The 18,721-nt window shown below is 42.4% G+C and overlaps 1 protein-coding gene across 3 annotated transcripts in view; it reads right to left on the bottom strand.

Moving 5' to 3' along the window:
- FNDC3B (fibronectin type III domain containing 3B) overlaps window positions 1-18,331 on the bottom strand; it is a 363,826-nt gene extending 345,495 nt beyond the window's left edge. The window contains exon 1 of one of the 3 annotated variants that reach the window (XM_050780053.1): window positions 18,158-18,331. The gene's annotated coding sequence lies outside the window, so the exon portion shown is untranslated. Of the gene's footprint in view, window positions 1-15,968; window positions 16,404-17,299; window positions 17,388-18,157 lie in introns of those variants that run through there. The other 2 variants (XM_050780054.1, XM_050780057.1) reach the window with 2 other exon arrangements.
- Window positions 18,332-18,721: the final 390 nt, after the last annotated feature.

Genomic DNA, 18,721 nt, shown 5'->3' with positions numbered 1-18,721 from the left:
GGATCTCTAGAAATACTTTACGTACTTAACCTGCAAGGCACGGTTCCCCCACAGTGGTGTCTTTACACATGACAGAGATGAAGAACGCTGTCTGCAGTGGTGACCAAGAGATGAAAGGCAGGGCTTGGGAGCCCCACAGCTGCATCCACTAATGTCAAGACCTGATCTCTCTTAAAAAACAGAACAACATCCACAAAGACAGAGAAGGAATGGGAGGGAGTGACTCCCCTTTATTACAACGTTCCTTTGATCTTAGACTTAAGAAAGGAAGCAGAGCTGTCATATATCTATTAAAAAGGGACAACCTCTCTTTAAAGGGGCAGAAAGGAAGAAAAATATTGGTAGAAGTAGCACTTGCAATAACTAAGTACTGCTTGGCATTCAGATGCGCTTTCCCCCACAGGTGCTTTTGATATATGTTATTTCATTTTAGGTCCACACTACCTCACTAAGATAAACGGCTCGAGTATGACATTAAGGATGAGCTGGAAAGCTGTCTCATGAACAGGGACACCCAAGGAGCCAAAGGCATGGTCAAGACAAAACTGATGGCTAATATTCACATATGCTTTTAAAGTAACTGGGAATGTTTTTAAATAATTATCCCATTAAGAAATACATCCAACAATTAAATCTGTCTGTAGTCACAGAATAAAGCAATAAAATAATAAAACAGCAGCAGCTACCACTTACTAATCGCTAATTCAAAACACTATGTTGAGCCAAACAGTCGTAACAAGTAACAAGTCGTAACACAGAGAGACTGAGCATAAAACACTGAGAGTCCTAAGAAGACACTGAGAGGCTGGGCAATTTAACCAGTGAGAGATGTGCACAGTACAGTCCCAAACTCAGATGTTTCCAGAGCACCAAAATATTAACTCCAAAAATATCAACTCCAAGTTAAGTGAGTAGTTTCCCATATCCCCTCCAATTATGAAAACTGTTTAACCAGCTATTATCTACAGACAAGGGCTCAAGAATACCCAAGAAGCATGGTCTCCTTAAAAATGTTTCCTTTTCGAATGGCGTAAACCCGGGAGGCGGAGCTTGCAGTGAGCTGAGATCCGGCCACTGCACTCCAGCCAGGGCGACAGAGCGAGACTCCGTCTCAAAAAAAAAAAAAAAAAAAGTTTCCCTTTCATCTAATACATCTTGCCATTAAACTTTCTAGAAAATCATTCTATGCTTTCTCATGAAAAACGTTATGAAAGATTATTTCTTGGCTAAAACTGAAACTTACTGAAGATATACAAATACACCAATCTGTGTTAAAAATATATATTTTTTTTTAAAAAAAGTCCTTCATTAGTCTGCTAAGCAGGACATCTGACATCAGGCTAGAATCGTCCCTCTATTGGACTTACCGATGACCCAGAGGAAACTAGAATTTAGAAAACCTGCCATCCCACATGAAACATACTGGGAACAAGCTCAGTCACCTTCATCAGTGCCACATCCTTCCCCAGTCATCGCCTGTTCTCCCCTACTCACTCCTACTGCCCCTGCTCCTCACGAAAACAAGGAAGACAAACATGCAATTAGAACGTTAATGGCAAACACTTTGGACCCAAAATCACACTAAATGAAATGAAGCTAAAATAATCTATTAAAGACATTTATTTGAATCCTCTGTTCTTTTTTTGTCAACTAGTATGTCCTCATAGGTTTGAATGAACTCCCGAGGACACTGAACTAATTTAAGAGAACTGCAAAGCGAAACATAAACAGGAAGTGACACTGTTTCCCTGTTTAAATTGAATACAATAAGCAAATGGTAAAAGCTAAAAAGCTATGTTTTCAAATTATTGAGATTGCCACAGGTGTCAATAAGATCTAATTAAAGCTACAGGACAATAATCACATAGCAAATAGGTCCAAAAACAAATAAAACTGGAAATAATTATGTTTCTTCATTAGTGAGGAAATTGTATAGTACATTAAGATATGTATTGCTAAACAAAGCCTGAAATAAAATATAAACCTTAAAAATTGGTATCCATTTCTTCTCCTCCCACCTTGCTTTAAAAGAAAAAAAGGGGCGTTTTTTTAAGATGAACTTCCTAAAAGACTCCAAATTACTGATTTTATAGTAATTTCTTTAAAAATGAGTATAAATACAAAGCAAATTTTGGTGATAGTGGTGAAAGTGTGTGAGGTTAGAGAGAAGAGAGTCCAAGCAATTTTAAAGAAATATAAGGAAATAAAACACTCAAATCCTAAAATTACAATCTATTCCTCCTTTGATAGATGCTTAAAACTGTTCTCTTTACATCTTGAGGTATAATATTGATATTTAAGAAACTATATACTCTTAGGAATTAATTCAGTGCTATGGTGATCTGCATCATGAGGACCCACCACAGCAAGTCCTGAAAGCTGGAAGGAGGCAAAGGCTTCCCTGCCTCCTACTGTAGAGAGAGGGGTCAGGTGGGCAGCCAGCATTAAGGACCACTTCTCTGGAGGTGCTGCCCACCCCCACGCCCCCGTTCGGGGGCATTTTAGCACTTACAGCCTCCCTCCTGAGACAGGAGAGAAAGAAGAAGGTGGTTCTAACAGTCCTCACCATTCTGTGGAAACAATCTCCAGAGAAGCACATAGCTCCTTCTAGACCACAAGGAATATTCCTGTGAAGAAGCCAGGAATGGTTTTTAGGCAACACAGCCTTGGGGGGCTGCATCTTCACTTAGTCTCTTTGTCCACACCACTCCACAAACACAAGGAAAGAAGCAAATCAGGCCGCTCTTCAGAGCCTTGTCCTTAACTCACCTTCAGTGAACTCACTTTCTAAAGATGGAGTCGAGCCCTACATGATTTCTAACAAAGGACGCATTTAGGGTTGCCAGCTACCCAGGTTTAGCCCGGGCCGTCTGGGAAAGCACAAGGCTCCTCTGAATCCTGAGGCCACCTTTAATTAACTGCAGGAGCTGCTTTCTGAGTTCTCAGAGATAGACACCCTCTAGTCCATTGCTCATCCCCTCCCTGTGGCTGCCTTAGGTACAACCTAAACCACCCAACAGCATTAACCTTAAAAGGAGAAAAACAGTATTAGGAATAGAAGGATTTGCTTTCCCAGGTGCAAATTATAGGAATAGCATCTTATTCTTATAAACTTAAATGAAAGCTACTGGGGATGAACAGAACTGTTGTACCAGTGAGTAAAAGGACTCCCTTTCATAGAGTGTTTAGAGTGTCCGAATAAGGTAAAACTTCACTTAGAGTGTCCGAATAAGGTAAAACTTCACTATCGTTTAACCAACTGCCTCAGATTTTTCCCATTCACTCTATTGCGTTTCTTATACATTACTTTCTATGAAGTACACTTTTATTCTCTGGTTTCTTTCATTCTAAGCTTAAGTTGCTACTACAGAGAACAATCTAGGAAAATCTTCCCCTTGGAAAATGTCCAGAATATTATTGTTTCAAAAGAAAATTTTAGGGTTTTTTTTTTTTTTTAGGCAGAGTCTAGCCCTGTTGCCCAGGCTGGAGTACAGGGCCATGGCGCGATCTCGGCTCACAGCAACCTCCGCCTCCCGGGTTCAAATGATTCTCCTGCCTCAGCCTCCCGAGTAGCTGGGATTACATGTGCCTGCCACCACACCTGGCAAATTTTTGTATTTTTAGTAGAGACGGGTTTCACCATGTTGGTTAGGTGGGTCTCCAACTCCTGACCTCAGGTTATCCACCGACCTCGGCCTCCCAAAGTACTGGGATTACAGGTGTGAGCCACCACACCCAGCCTAGATTTTAGTTTTCTAGACAATAGACCGGTTGAACACGTAGAAGGCATTCAGCTAATATTTAGCCTTCGTATTCAGCCGCCTGGGAACACAGACACTGTGCCAAGTCTAGAGATACAAATAAGATCATGAACCTGAACTACTGAGAAGCCATGAGATACAGCTGAAAAAAGGTTTTAAATCACTCTAAGGGACCCTAGGAAAGTGTTTTAATGTTTTCGAGTATGCCTTCTCATCTTTGATTCACTCAATGAACACTTATGGGGGCACTCAATATGTACCAGCTTCTGTTGTGGACACTGGAAACACCTACAGAAAAACAGAGTATCTTCCAGAATTATTTTTAATGAAAGTGTGTATATAAATGGATAGATGTATACACACACACACACAGAATATACATATGGATGGAATACGTATTTACATGAAAGTGCCTGGCAAGTAGTGAGTGCTGGAAAATTGTTGGCCACTATTACTGCATTTTACATCTGCCTTGTGGTCAGAGGGTTTGGAAGTACAGTGCACAAAAGTGTCCTCATTTCTATATAAAACTGCCAATAGCTGGCTATCATTTTACTCCAAGGAATATGATGATTAAAACCTTCAATTTTGCCCTATCTCCTAACTGGAATCCTTTAATCTAAGCACTATTCTCACCTCTTTCCAGCCATTAGATCGAAAACCTTAAAGGGACAGAATACCAAGAGGGCCAACTCCCCAACTCCGAGTTCCCCAAACTTGTCTGATCATATAATTCACCTGAAACACTTAATAAAGATTTCCAGATCCCACCCCAGATCTAAAGAACAAGAGCCCCACAGGCACCGCCCTCTCCAAACACACAGCCCTATAATGTCCCAGGAGATTCTTCTCTTAACAGTCTTTAACTCCCCCTGCAAATAGCTGAGGTCATTCTCCTCAAGTTCTTTCCAAGGCATGCTCTTTGACCCTTTCTCCATGGCTTAGTTTAGCACTAACCAACACTTGGCCAGAATCAACTCTTTCAGCTGAGCCTCCAACAGCTCGGCAAGGCACATTTGGGGGAGGAGAGGGTTTCTGTCCCTTAATACGTCCTTTCTAGAATTTCACTTATAAAAGGATCATTTAAGGCCAGGCGTGGCTCATGCCTGTAATCCCAGCACGTTGGGACGCCAAGGCGGGCGGATCGCTTGAGCCCAGGACTTCCACACCAGCCTGGGTAACATGGCAAGACCCCATCTCTACCAAAAAAAAAAAAAAAAATTAGCTGAGCACCTTGCCGGAGGCTGAGGTAGAAGGATCACTTGAGCCCAGGAGGTGGAGGCTGCAGTAAGCAGAGATCGCACCACTGCACTCCAGCCTGGGCAGCAGAGCCAGACCCTGTCTCAAAAAAAAAAAAAAAGAAAAGAAAAGAAAAAAGAAAAAAGACAAAGATTATTTTTTAAAAGGATCATTTAAAACTACCACAAACCTCTGAAAAGTTACATTATTTTAAAAAATAATTCCCTTAACATAATTTGAACTGACTCCAATAAACAAAACGCATGTAATGGAGGGCCCATATTTTCATGGAACAGAAATACGGCTTTTTATCAGAATTTTCCAAATCAATTCACAATCTAATAGAGACATGAAAAAAGTCATGTATTCTCTGAAGAACATTCATTTCTTTAAAATAGCAATGAATAAAAAGCTAGCTTTGCACTACAGGTGACTCATACCTTTCATCTTCATTTGTTTGATTAAACATTTATTAGTTCCCTACTTGGAGGAAAAAACTCAAGAACATCATGGAAACACAAAAATGCCAAATATAGGCCATGTTCCCAAGAGAGTAGGTTCTTTGGCGGTGATTTATGAGACTTTGATGCACCTATCACCTGGGCAGTATACACTGAAACCAATTTGTAGTCTTTTACCTCTCACCCTCTTCCCAACCTTTCCCCTTGAGTCCCCAAAGTCCACTGTATCATTCTTATTGAAAGGCACTAAGTTTAAATGGTACATTCAAACTGGGGATCCAGCCACGCAGCCATCAAATGAACATTTACTGTGTATCCACGATGAAAAGACCCCAAGTTAAATCAGAAATCATCCCCCTACTCACAAATAAGGGAGACAAGGAGACTATTAGGCAACAATGAAAAAGTCAAGTCTTCTGAAAAGTACAGATAAAGTGCTAGAAGAAATTTAAGAAAATGGTTAAGTTAGGAGAAACCCCGTCTCTACTAAAAAAAATTACAAAATTAGCCAGGTATGGTGGCGCATGCCTGTAATCCCAGCTACTCAGGAGGCTAAGGCAGGAGAATGGCTTGAAACCAGGAAGCGGAGGTTGCGGTGAGCCGAGATCGCGCCATTGCACTCCAGCCTGGGCAACAAGAGCGAAACTCCGTCTCAAAAAAGAAAAAAAAGAAAAGAAAATAAGTTATCTAAAATGACGGCTCTGGAACATAACAAGGATATGCAAAAAAAAAAAAAAAAAAAAAAAAAAAAAGGGAGATCATTTTCTTTTGAATAGCCCAAAATCATTTAAGAGCATTCTAAAGCAATGTAGTAATTCTTCATATCGCTCCCGGATATGAGGAGACCATGACTCTCAATACCTTTTGATATAGTAATGACCCTACTGCCAGAGAAATTAGTAGGCCACAAAAGTGATAGCTATGGTATGAAAAGCTCATTGAGTGGAGCTGTATCAAGCCATTTATATACACAGCAATATATATACACACACTATATAAAGAGTATATACACTATATATACACACTATACACACACACACACACACACACACACACACAAAAGAAAATATACCCACAGAGGCCGGGCGTGGTAGCTCACGCCTGTAATCCCAGCACTTTGGGCGGCTAAGGCTGGTGGATCACCTGAGGTCGGGAGTTGGAGACCAGCCTGGCCAACATGATGAAATCCTGTCTCTACTAAAAATACAAAAATTAGCCAGGCATGGTGGCACGTGCCCCCAGCTGATCCAAAGGCTGAGGCAAGAGAATCACATGAACCCGGGAGATGGAGGTTTCAGTGAGCCGAGATCATGCCACTGCACTCCAGCCTGGGTGACACAGTGAGACACCATCTCAAAAAAAAAAAAAAAGAAAAAGAAAATATACCCACAGAGAATGCACGTACACATTACTATCACACTCTTGTAATCTGACACTGTTTTCCAGGAGTTCCGGAATGAATGGTAAACATTTTGTGGTAGCCAATGGTATGTAATTTTCCTTAAGAACTTACTTGCATTTGAATTTAAATCTTTCCATTAGAATTTTTATCTGACATTTTGAGTATACGTACTTTTCATCTGACGTTTAGGCTTTGGTATCCCAACATTAAATGAAAATCTTGCCCATCTTTTGGTAAATGTGATCCAGCTACACTCAACATCAAATACCTCACAAGAAAAAACAGAGGGAGCAGAACCTACTATGCAATCATTAGATGCTAGAGACAAGTTCAGAGGAATAAAACAAAATATATGTGGTTTCTTCCATTCTATCCCTTTTGTAATTTGGTTTTACAGTCTAAGGAACTAAAGAATTCTAACACCTAATGCATTTCCAACATGAGTAAAGAGATGACTTAGACCATTTCTCTTAAACAGAAATCAAAGTTTTTCCACAGTACTAATGATGTCAAGAATGAATAAAATGTTTAAAGGTTAGGCCGGGCGCGGTGCCTCATGCCTATAATCCCAGCACTTTGGGAGGTAGAGGCAAGGAGACCACCTGAGGTCGGGAGTTCGAGACCAACCTGACCAACATGGAGAAACCCCATCTCTACTAAAAATACAAAATTAGCCGGGGGTGGTGGTGCATGTCTGTAATCTCAGCTACTCATGAGGCTGAGGCAGGAGAATCACTTGAACCCGGGAGGCAGAGGTCGGGGTGAGCCAAGTTCACACCATTGCACTCCACACTGGACAACAAGAGCGAAATTCCGTCTCAAAAAAAAACAATGTTTAAAGGTTAGAAAATGTGACAGGTCCGATTGTACACCTACTCCTGGATTTCTAAATGACTCGCTGTGCTATTCAGGATAGATTATCTTCATGTGCTTACATGGTCTGCAAATATTAATAAACTCCCTGATTCATCTCAATATTAAAATGCCCTTTTTTCCCCTCCAGAGATCTACTTTTAAACATTTTCCTCTTAAATTTAAGTCAGATAATAAAATAAGGAAACTCTCTGATCTCCAAAAAATGGCCTAGGGAAATCTCCATTTACACTGCAACAGAGAGATGAGGAAAAAATAACTACCTATATACCTGCCTGAAGTAGACCAAGTGGAGTAAACAGGCATATGGAGACTGTGTAGGATACATCTTCAATATTTACTTTGGCATTTTTTAATTGTCATAAGATATACATAACAAAAAATTTACCATTTTCTGTATTCAACTTAGTGGCATTACATACATTCATAATGTTGTACAACCATCGCCACTGTTCATTTCCAGAACTTTTTTTTATCATCCCAAACAGAAATTCTAAACCCATGAAACACTATCTCTCCATTTTCCCTTCCCCCAAGCCCTGGTAATCTCTATTCTACTTTTTGTCTCGATGAATTTACCCATCCTAGTCATCTCATGCCAGTAGATATATACAATACTTAAATTTTTGTGTCTGGCTTATTTCACCTAGCATAATGTTTTCAAGATTCATTCATGTTATGGCATGTATTAGAATTGCCTTTTTACAGCTGAATAACATTCCACTGTACCATAATATTCCAATATATAATATCATATTTTGTTTATTCATCTGTTGATAGACATGGATCATTTCTACCTTTTAAGTATTGTGAATAATGCTGCTATAAACACTGGCTTTTAAGTACCTGAGTCCCTGCTTTCTTTTGCGTACAGGAATAGGAATGGAATTGCTGAATCACATAGTATTTCTATGTGTAAATATTTATGAACTACAAAACTGTTTTCCACAGTAGCTGTATCATTTAACATTCCCAAAAGCAATACACAAGGATTCCAGCTCAATATATTTAAGTGTTCTCTAATTCACTACTTCAGAATAATGTTTACCTCTATTTCTTAATCAGAATTATTTTTCTTGAGATTAAAAAAACCATGATCGAAAAATCAGAAACAGCATCTAAAGACTTTTATTATTTTCTTTCCCATTGAATGATTTAAACAGTAAAAGATATAGAAGGTATAGAATGGGTTTTTTAAAACCTTTAAAATATTAAGAGAAAATGAAGCATAATGTCCTAGAAATACATTAAGTATCCTATACGTACAACTTGTACTGTAAAACTGGTCAAATCTGACCCCTAAGTAGTCACATACTAGAAAACGTCGCATATGAGTAACTGAGTATGAAACATAAAATATCCAGAAATCTTTTAAAAGAAACTTACTCTTGTTACTGGCAAGTTCATACAGTACCTGGAACTAAGCTGCCCAGGAGAATCTTGCTTTAGTAAAAGTCTGGAGGAGGACATGCAATTTTAGCTTATCTAAATACTAAACTCAGGACTCTCCACAATCCTGCCCAAACACGAAGGCAGAAGAAATGAGCTAAAAGCAATAATGATGTTCTTAAACTTTTAACACCTGCTCTCACCAATCTGCCATCAAATGCTTACACGTGACAAAAGAAGTTAACAAGTAGCAAAACAAATGTCACTAGAAAAACACCAAAACCAATAAATAGGCATAGTTGGAGTCTATTGGTAGAGTGGAGTGGGGTGGGGTGGCGGAGGCAGATACTGTGCTTATTGTTGTGATATATTTTGCAAGCAAATAATATAGTTCTACCCATTGCTGGTAAACTGTTTGTAGTTCACATGATAGCATTGAGTCAATCAACATTTATTTCATGGCAATCCACAGAGAACACTGACTTTCCAGGGGCTTCTGTATCTCTATGAAAAGACCACCAGCAGTCCAGCATCAGTGAATGCATTCTGCACTTTTACACTGCTTTTAAGTAAATTGATTTTTCCCAAGGTGCTTAAAAAGTGGTTTGTTCTTTTAATTAGGTAAATATTCCTCTAAAGATCTATTTAAACTTGATATTTACAGTAAAACCTTTTCATATAGAATAGGCAGCCAAACTTTATCCTAGCCTTGCCTGGATAATTGCAAATCCCTAATTAGTTACATCTAGAACAATGGAGTTATTTTTAATAGAGACCCCTCTTTCATAGGCTATGGGGAATCTTAAATCCCTTAAAAATAAATTAAACCATTATATTTCCTGGGATCTTAGAATCTTCAATTATTTCTAAAACATCCTACCTTTGTTCATGTATAAAGATCACTTTCTAGACAATTATTTCAACAGAAAACTTTTCATAATTGTGAGTTAAGATCATTTAAGTAAGTTTTTATGACTAGTTGGCCTTTATGAAAATCTTTACTACTCTTTCCAGGGTAAAAACAAAGATGTATCCTTAAATTCTAATATAATTTAGAAGGCTTAAAGTCTAACACAGCCTGAAGGTGCTCCAGTTTTAGTATTTCTCAAATTTCAGAAGGTAGCAAAGAATTGAACTTAACCACCATCCAGCCTTAGGAGTTTGGTGGTAGATACTGTTCTCTATACAAGATTCCAAAAACATCAGAACACAGTAGAATATTCCATTAACAAAGAACCTGGTCTAGATCTCAAAATATGCATTCTGAGTCAATAAACAAGTAACTGAAATGAAATTACATTTTAAGCTCAAAAAGAATCATTTAACACAAGACACACTTTGATACTTACTAGAACCTCAAATAACACTGTGACTCAACACCATTTCTGAAAAATCCCCCACCACCCCACAAAATGGTTATTTGAAGCTGATGAGGTATTTTAATGATATTATAAAAACAAAACAGGGCCGGGCAAGGTGGCTTATACCTATAATCCTAACACTTTGGAAGGCTGAAGCAGGGGTACTGCTTCAAGCCAGAAGTTAGAGACCAGCCTGAGCCACAAAGTGAGGCCCTGTCTCTATAAAAATAAAAAAAAATATTAGCCAGGCATGGTGGCGTGAACCTATAGTCCTAGCTATAGCCATACTGGGGAGGCTGAGGTGGAAGGATCACTTGAGCCCAGGAGTTCGAAGCCATAGTGAGCTACGATAGAGCCACTGCACTCCAGCAGCAGTGAAATGCTGTATCTTAAAAAAGGAAAAGAAAAAAAAATTAGAAGGCAATGTCTAAACTGACACTGAGTATTGCCAAGGGCATCAGAAATTCTGATCCAACACTGACAGAACGCTAAACTTGCATATCTTAACCGGGGAGAAACAAAGAAAAATTCAAGAATCGAATATTTTCAAACTGACAAACATCCTCATCTGTATGTAGATGGCTGATCACGACTGTCTATCGATCTTATGTGATTTATACTTGGTGGTTTTAAAAACATTTCTGTCCCCTGATCTTCAATTGGCACCCGACATACCTTCTGTTTCCAAGAACTGGTCCTTGACATTAAACCTGCACCATGAACAAACTCCCCTCCAGGTGAGCTTGTTACTAGGGTCTGGCCTCTCACTGGATATACCTTGCAAAGTGCTCAAGTACCATCAAGTCGTCCTTCCAGTTGGGCCTGTGCTTGTCTACCTGCCCCTATCTAGCCACAATAATTCAAGCATTCTCTCCCTCTTTAAAACACATAATGCCATAACCATACTATATATTTTAAGGGAAAATACATATATAAAGGCACTCAGAAACTAAAGTACAAAGCTTCTCCTCAACCACCTAAGTGAATTCTCAACAGCTTTAAGAGTGAGAATTAATTTACTTGAAAATAATGTCTTACCACATAAAAATCCCACTTAATGGATTAACCTCATTAACATGAAGAAAAGGCAATTGTGATTTCTAAAGTGGAAAGGCAGGTAGGTTGCAAAGATTCCCCTACACTGAAAATATGATTCTTTTCCATTCTTAGCTGTAATTGCTGAAAGCTCAAGTAATAGGCTAAGATAACATACAAGGAGTAAAACCTTATGACTCTATCATTCAGTACTGAAAGTTCCTCTAAGAGACTGCACTTCTCCCCCGCCACCTCAAAAACAGCCCTGAATCAAGCCTGGCCTGCCCACTTCAGCAACACTAGCCCAGCTAGAGACCAACTTCCCAAAAACACAGACATGGGACAACTTACGTACAGTACAACTTTGGAGAGGTCACAAATCACCTATTCCATTAGGAGTGGGGTGAAAATAAAATACAACATCTAAAGCTTGGACCTTATTTACTGATCACAAAGAGAAAAATAAATCATTTTTCCAACTGTCCAAGCACAATTTGGAGGTCTCTGAAAATGTGCAAAGAAATACCATAGGAAAGGCCGGGCACGGTGGCTCAAGCCTGTAATCCCAGCACTTTGGGAGGCCGAGACGGGCGGATCACGACGTCAGGAGTTCGAGACCATCCTGGCTAACACGGTGAAACCCCGTCTCTACTAAAAAATACAAAAAGAAAAAAAAACTAGCCGGGCGAGGTGGTGGGCGCCTGTAGTCCCAGCTACTCGGGAGGCTGAGGCAGGAGAATGGCGTAAAAACCCGGGAGGCGGAGCTTGCAATGAGCTGAGATCCGGCCACTGCACTCCAGCCTGGGCGACACAGCGAGACTCCGTCTCAAAAAAAAAAAAAAAAAAAAAAAAAAAAAAAAAAAGAAATACCATAGGACCAGCTCAGTTTTAAACTTTGGAATATAATGAACTATGGGGTTTGTATAAGGCTTTGCCAAACACTTTTCAATACACTGACTCATTAATCCCTTGTGACAACCATTTGAAAAGGTATGAGTTAGATCTTTCCTCCTTATATTAAAATAAGGAAACCCAGACTAAGAGAGATTCAAAAGCTTATCAAGGACCCAGCTAGAAAGTAAAGTTATCCCTTAGCAGAGAAGATATTCTGATTTCAAACTGATGCTCAGATGTGGCCCTCAATCTTTGTCCATCATTTAAACATCTTTATTCCTTAAAATTATAGTAAATTTGTCATTTGTATTAAGCACTTGGGGATGTCCTACAAATCAAACCATATGTCATGGGTTAAATCATGTTTCCTATATTTGTCACACTCACTAGGACACTATAATCCTATTTATAACATGGTTCTTATCCTGAAAATAGTACAGTGGTATCTTATCCTTGAAAATAGTACAGTGGTCCCAATGGTCAGGAATGGGTATGAACAGGATGTTTCAGTTATCTGAACAGTCTCAGTAACTGACGCCTTACCTGCAGTTGAATTAACAATTTTCAAAGAGCTGGAAGCAATGTAATTCACATAACACTAAAATAACTTAGAACAATTTTAAGATAATTTACAGACATAGGTCCTTCAGGATATGTCTAAAGATTATGAACTGCAATTATCCCTGGACAGTACTATAACTATGGAAGATACAGTAGATTCAGATATACTTATACTGAACCTAGCAGTTGCCTCTTAAAAATCCTAATAAAAAGAGATTACATTATAATTTGCCTTTTCCTGAGGGTAGTGCACCAAAAAAAAAAGGTATTGGGTTATAGGATATGTATAGATAGAATCCAATCTAGATAAAAGAATGCTTACTTTAACATGAGTTGGAATATTCACCATTCCATACAAAATCAGAAAGTTGTTGAAATTCCTTTTAGCAAATGAAACTCTAAAATTCAATGAATTTAAATTAAATCCACTCATCAGAAAAGTATTTGATCATCTGCATCAAACAGATCTTTCTTACTGTTTTAATCTTACACATATTCTTCCCAATTCATGGATGAATCCAATGTGTTTGATATTTGATTTTTATACTCTGATAGTAAAAGAATAATTTTGATTCTTCAGATTACTTCTGCAGCTACATAAGGAAAAGTGAATAATGGTTTACTGATACTTATGAAGTCATCTGAAAAGAACTGTCCAATGAACGGATGAACATGGGTATGAGAGGATCATTTTTTTCAACTTTCTATTACTGACTTTTCATATTGTTTCCTATTTGTACTCTTTTATTACACTAAAATAACCAACAAGCTCTGACTACTTTTTCAGCAATTCCTATGTACAATTCCTATATTAAAACAAAAAAGAACATGTCATTTAAAGTTTTTCCCACCAGCTTTTTTTTTTTTTTTTTTTTTTTTTGAGACAGAGTCTCGCTCTGTCGCCCAGGCTGGAGTGCAGTGGCTCAATCTCGGCTCACTGCAAGCTCCACCTCCCGGGTTCACGCCATTCTCCTGCCTCAGCCTCCTGAGTAGCTGGGACTACAGGCGCCCGCCACCGCGCCCGGCTAATTTTTTGTATTTTTAGTAGAAACGGGGTTTCACCGTGGTCTCGATCTCCTGACCTTGTGATCCGCCCGCCTCGGCCTCCCAAAGTGCTGGGATTACAGGCGTGAGCCACCGCGCCCGGCTTCCCACCAGCTTTAACTATGACATGTAAGCATTGTTTTTAAAACCAAATAGTTAACAAATAATATGCATATTTTATCCACTCTACATAGGAAAGCAAAGTTGAGCTATAGCTAACTCGGTCTTTAAGTTCCATTTAAGGGCTGAATGTAACTTCTGATATCATAGAAGAAAGAAAAATGAACTAAGAGATCTGAAGAGCAGTATGCAGCCTGGACAACATAGTGAGACCTGTCTCTACAAAAAAAAAAAAAATAATAATAATAATAATAATAATAAATATCCTGGCATGGTAGCGTGCACACCTGTAGTCCCAGCTACTGGAGAGGCTAAGGTGAGAGGATCACTTCAGCCTGGGAAGTGGAGGCTACAGTGAGCCATGATCATGCCACTGCACTCCAGCCTGGGTAACAGAAGGAGACTCTGTCTCAAAGTAAAATAAAGAGCAATATGACCAAGCTACATGTGAAAGATTTGGGAGTCAAAAAGTTCTACACTTTGCTCTCCAGTATGGTAACCACTAGCCACAAGTGGAAATTACAAGTAAATAAAACTTAGGCCGGGTGCGGTGGCTCACGCCTGTAATTCCAGCACTCTGGGAGCCCGAGGCGGGTGGATCACCTGAAGTCAGGAGTTCATGACCGGCCTGGCTAACACGGTGAAAACCCGTCTCTGCTAAAAAATATAAAAATTAGCCGGGCATGGTGGCAGGCGCCTGTAATCCCAGCTACTCGGGAGGCTGAGGCAGGAGAATCGCTTGAACCCGGGAGGCGGAGGCTGCAGTTAGCCGAGATCGCGCCACTGCACTGCAGCCTGGGACACAGAGCGAGAATCCATGTCAACTCGCCAGGCAGAAGTGGCAGTGAGCCGAGATTGCGCCACTGCACTCACTCTAGCCTAGGCGACAGAGCGAGACTCCATTCCAAAAAAAATAATTAAACTGTTGTTTCTCAGTCCACTAGTTGCATTTCAAAGACAGTTATATGTGCCTTGTGGCTGCTAAACTGGACAGCACAGACAGAACCATTTCCAACACGTAAGAAAATTCCATTGGATGACACCGTTGGTAGCTACGTGATCTTATGCAAGTTACTTAATTTCTGTAAATCTCAATGCCCTTATTTGTAAAGTGTGCATAACACAACCTAAATCGAAAGACTATTCGAATTTTAATGAGATAATGTATAAAAGCACAGGAATTAGTGCTTAGTACACATCAGATACCCCAGAAAGGAGCTATTAACACAATCCTGTATTAAACTTTCGTCTATAATGGTGACCCTCGACAAGTCACTTTCCCTTCCGGGGCCTCATTTTCCAAACTGACAAGTGTGGGAAATTCTTCTAGTTAGCTTCTAATGAACCTATCAATCAAATGCTACCAGGTTAAATAAAGTATTGAGCAAAAGGAGCACAAACTCCTACTGAGTAAACTGTTACCTAGGCTCCAAGAGCCTAGAGCTTCCTCACAGATCCCAAGCATTCTTCAAGAAACCCCAGAAGACTGGCTCTCCAATATAACCCATCGTCTGATGTGCGCTATTTATAAAGTCTGTCTTAAAAGATTACCGGAATATCTTTCTGAAATTGTGTATACTGTAATTAGAAGCTACAACCTCCTATTTCATGATGAGATCCTGCAGTTTTAACATCTTTTAAATGAACACTGTCTTTACAGATGAATTTTTTTTTTATCTTAAAGTCATTTAAACCACAACACTTTAAAAGCACGTGAGTTTAAAAACAATTTTGTAATGACTGATTTTTTTTTTTTTAATCAACTACGCCTCATTCTCAGTCAGCCTGTGGGTGCCCCTCTGGTATCTAAACAAAGTGAGAATTGTACCTTCATGGGTGAGGTCCTTTCGCAGGGCCAGAAACATGCCCAAAGACTTTATCCTCGTTAACAGCTGCTCCCAGGGAGCCAGGAAATTTACTGATCCAGTAAATTTCAGAGTCAGCCTCCAATGAGGGGGAACCAAGGGCCCCCACAAAAGGCACAAAACCAGCGCTCCCGGCTGCTATCCACTGTGGGGCGTTGCCCAGGCACCTAGGGTCACAGCTTTAACTTAGGGGTGGAGGAGCAACTCCGGCAGCAGAAATCATTACAGAGCGAAGCAATTTTGCCCAAGGCCTGAAGCCTCAAAAAAAAAGTGTTATTCCAGAGCAGATTCCTTTTCTTCCGGGTCTGTCTGCTCCTTCTGACTCTTTGCCCACAACCACCGTGCCTCCCCATTCTCAATGCCCCACCTCCTGCCACATTTATTTAAAAAAAAAAAAAAGAAGAACAAGGAGGAGGAGAAGAAAAGGAAGGAAGGAAGGAAGGAAGGAAGGAAGGAAGGAAGGAAGGAAGGAAGGAAGGAAGGGAGGGAGGGAGGGAGGGAGGGAGGGAGGGAGGGAGGGAGGGAGAAGGAAGGAAGGAGAGAGAAGGAGAAAGAAAGAAAACGATTTTAAAAAGCATATTCCCTCTCCCTTAGCTTTCCCTAGGAAGGCCTGGAAACTGGAGGAAATTCAAATCAAATTAGTTGCACATTAAAAAATAAACAGACAAGCAATCAGGAGGTGCCCACCCAACAAAAGACCTCACCCGTTCCAAAATATGATTAAGCCTGGGAGGGCAGAGGGGGAGGGGGACTAGAAACCAGCAGGGATGGAGAGATAAACCTGTGGATTTTTGGCCCCAGCGTTGACCCATTGCGGCCAAATTCTAAATTTTGTTTAAAGAAAATGCTGAGTTGAGGAGAAAAGAAAATAAAAAGTTATAACTTTTAAGGAAGTCTGCAAACGGCAATGTCTGAATAAAATGCCATTGCTTCCCTTCGTCTGGGATGGCAGGGTGGGAGCTGAGATTCCAAAAGCTCCAACTCCGACCGCGCACTCCTGGAAGCCTCCCCGCCAAAGGCGCCGACGGGCGGCGCAGCCCAGTCTCCCGAGACGGCGGGTCCGGGTCCTCTGGCTCCCACGGGACGCCAGGACCCGGACCTCTGGGAAAGTTCGCGGGCACAGCCCGAGGCCCCACTTTCTGCCGAGAGTGACAGGCCCTTCCCACGCCTGCCGGCCCCAGCCCAGCCGCGGGCACCAGACGGTCCGCGCGGCCTCTCCTGGCCGCCTCGGGGAGCAGATTCCGCCCGCCCGCCCCACCCCCGGCCGAGGCGCCCCTCGGGGTGACGGACTGACCGGAGCTCCGCTGGCCCACACACCGGGTCGCCCGCTCCTTCCCGCCGCGCCCCGCTCCCCCGCCCGAGCTTCCAGCCGCCAGGCTCGCCAAGTCCGGCCGCGGCCGCCGGTTACCGCCCCCAGCCCGGGGGGAGCCCGGGGGGCAGGACGGGGAGGGAGGACGTGGCGCGCTCGGAGGTGGCCAGCAGCGGGGCGGGGAGTGTCCCGGAGAGGCCCAGCCGGGGGCGGGGGAGCCAGGCCGGCGCGGGCTCGGGACCCTCCCCGAGAGCATCCCCGGGTTCGAGGCCCCCGACTGCCCCCGCCGGCGCGGAGAGGCGGCCCCAACTTCCAGCCCCACTTCGCACACCCGCCCTCTTTCCTCCACCATATGGAAATCTACAGCCTCAGAAAGTGACACGTCGAAGATTCCTCGGCCTCGCCGCCCGCCCTCCCCCTCCTGGGCAGCGTTCCTGCCGCGGAGATTCCGGGAGGGGGAGCGGATTCCTCGGACAAAATCTGCTGGGAAGGCTGGGGGTGGGAGGAGGCCGCGAGCCACTGCCCCAATTTTTTTTTTTAAGAGGAATCTACCCGTTTCTTTCACTACTGCAAACCCTGAGGCAGGCAGCACAGGCGGGGAACCCGACCCCAGAAAGGCGGGGGCCGCCCCCTCCCGGGTCCCGTGTTCCCGGGGTGCCCAGGCGAGCGCGGGGCGCCCCAGCACTCCGGCGCCAAGTTTTTGCCGGGAAGCCCAGGGCGCTCCCGGGACAGGGACGCACTTTGGCGGACTCGGCGTCAGGCCGGGGCTTTCCAGTGCACCGGACACGGCGATTGCGCGTGGGGTCCGGGTCTCCTCCAGTTCCCGGCTCCTGCACGCCTTACCTTCCCTAGGGCTGAAACGCGGGGCTCCGGGCGCACCACACACCGGGTCGCCCACGCCTTCCCAGCCGGCAGCCCAAAGGATTCCTGACGCCCCCTTGCTGCTCCCGCCGCCGCCGCTCTCCTCCTCCTCCAGCCGCCGCCGCCGCCGCCGCCGCTCAAATAACTACCAGGAGGGTTTGATGGGGGATTCCGCCATGTCAATGATGTCGGGACCACATGGGGATTTGGGGCCCGCCCACTACCGTAAACCGCCGAGTATACCTGCCGCCACAATCGCAGGCTCGCAGAAGCTGTTGTCCCCGGCCCTGCCTAGCTAAGCAGAAACTCCTTTTGGTTCAGCCAGACTAAAGAAACCTGACGCTTAGGGAGCTAACAACTCCTGAATGGCGAGGGCTGCCGGTTCTCCAGATCGCCAAAATAATGTAAAGGCAATGTTTACTCAGTGATAATTAAGCCTAAGACTGACTTTTTTTCATTTACACATATATTTCCCTTTTTGTTGTTAACCCCCACAGCAACCTTGTGAGCTATATTACTCGCCTATTTCCCACAGCATTTTGTTCA

The sequence above is a fragment of the Macaca thibetana genome, chromosome 2 (assembly GCF_024542745.1).
Source record: "Macaca thibetana thibetana isolate TM-01 chromosome 2, ASM2454274v1, whole genome shotgun sequence".
Classification (NCBI taxonomy): domain Eukaryota; kingdom Metazoa; phylum Chordata; class Mammalia; order Primates; family Cercopithecidae; genus Macaca; species Macaca thibetana.
The sequence above is the reverse complement of the archived record's forward strand: the minus strand, read 5'-3'. Positions and strand labels throughout refer to the sequence as shown.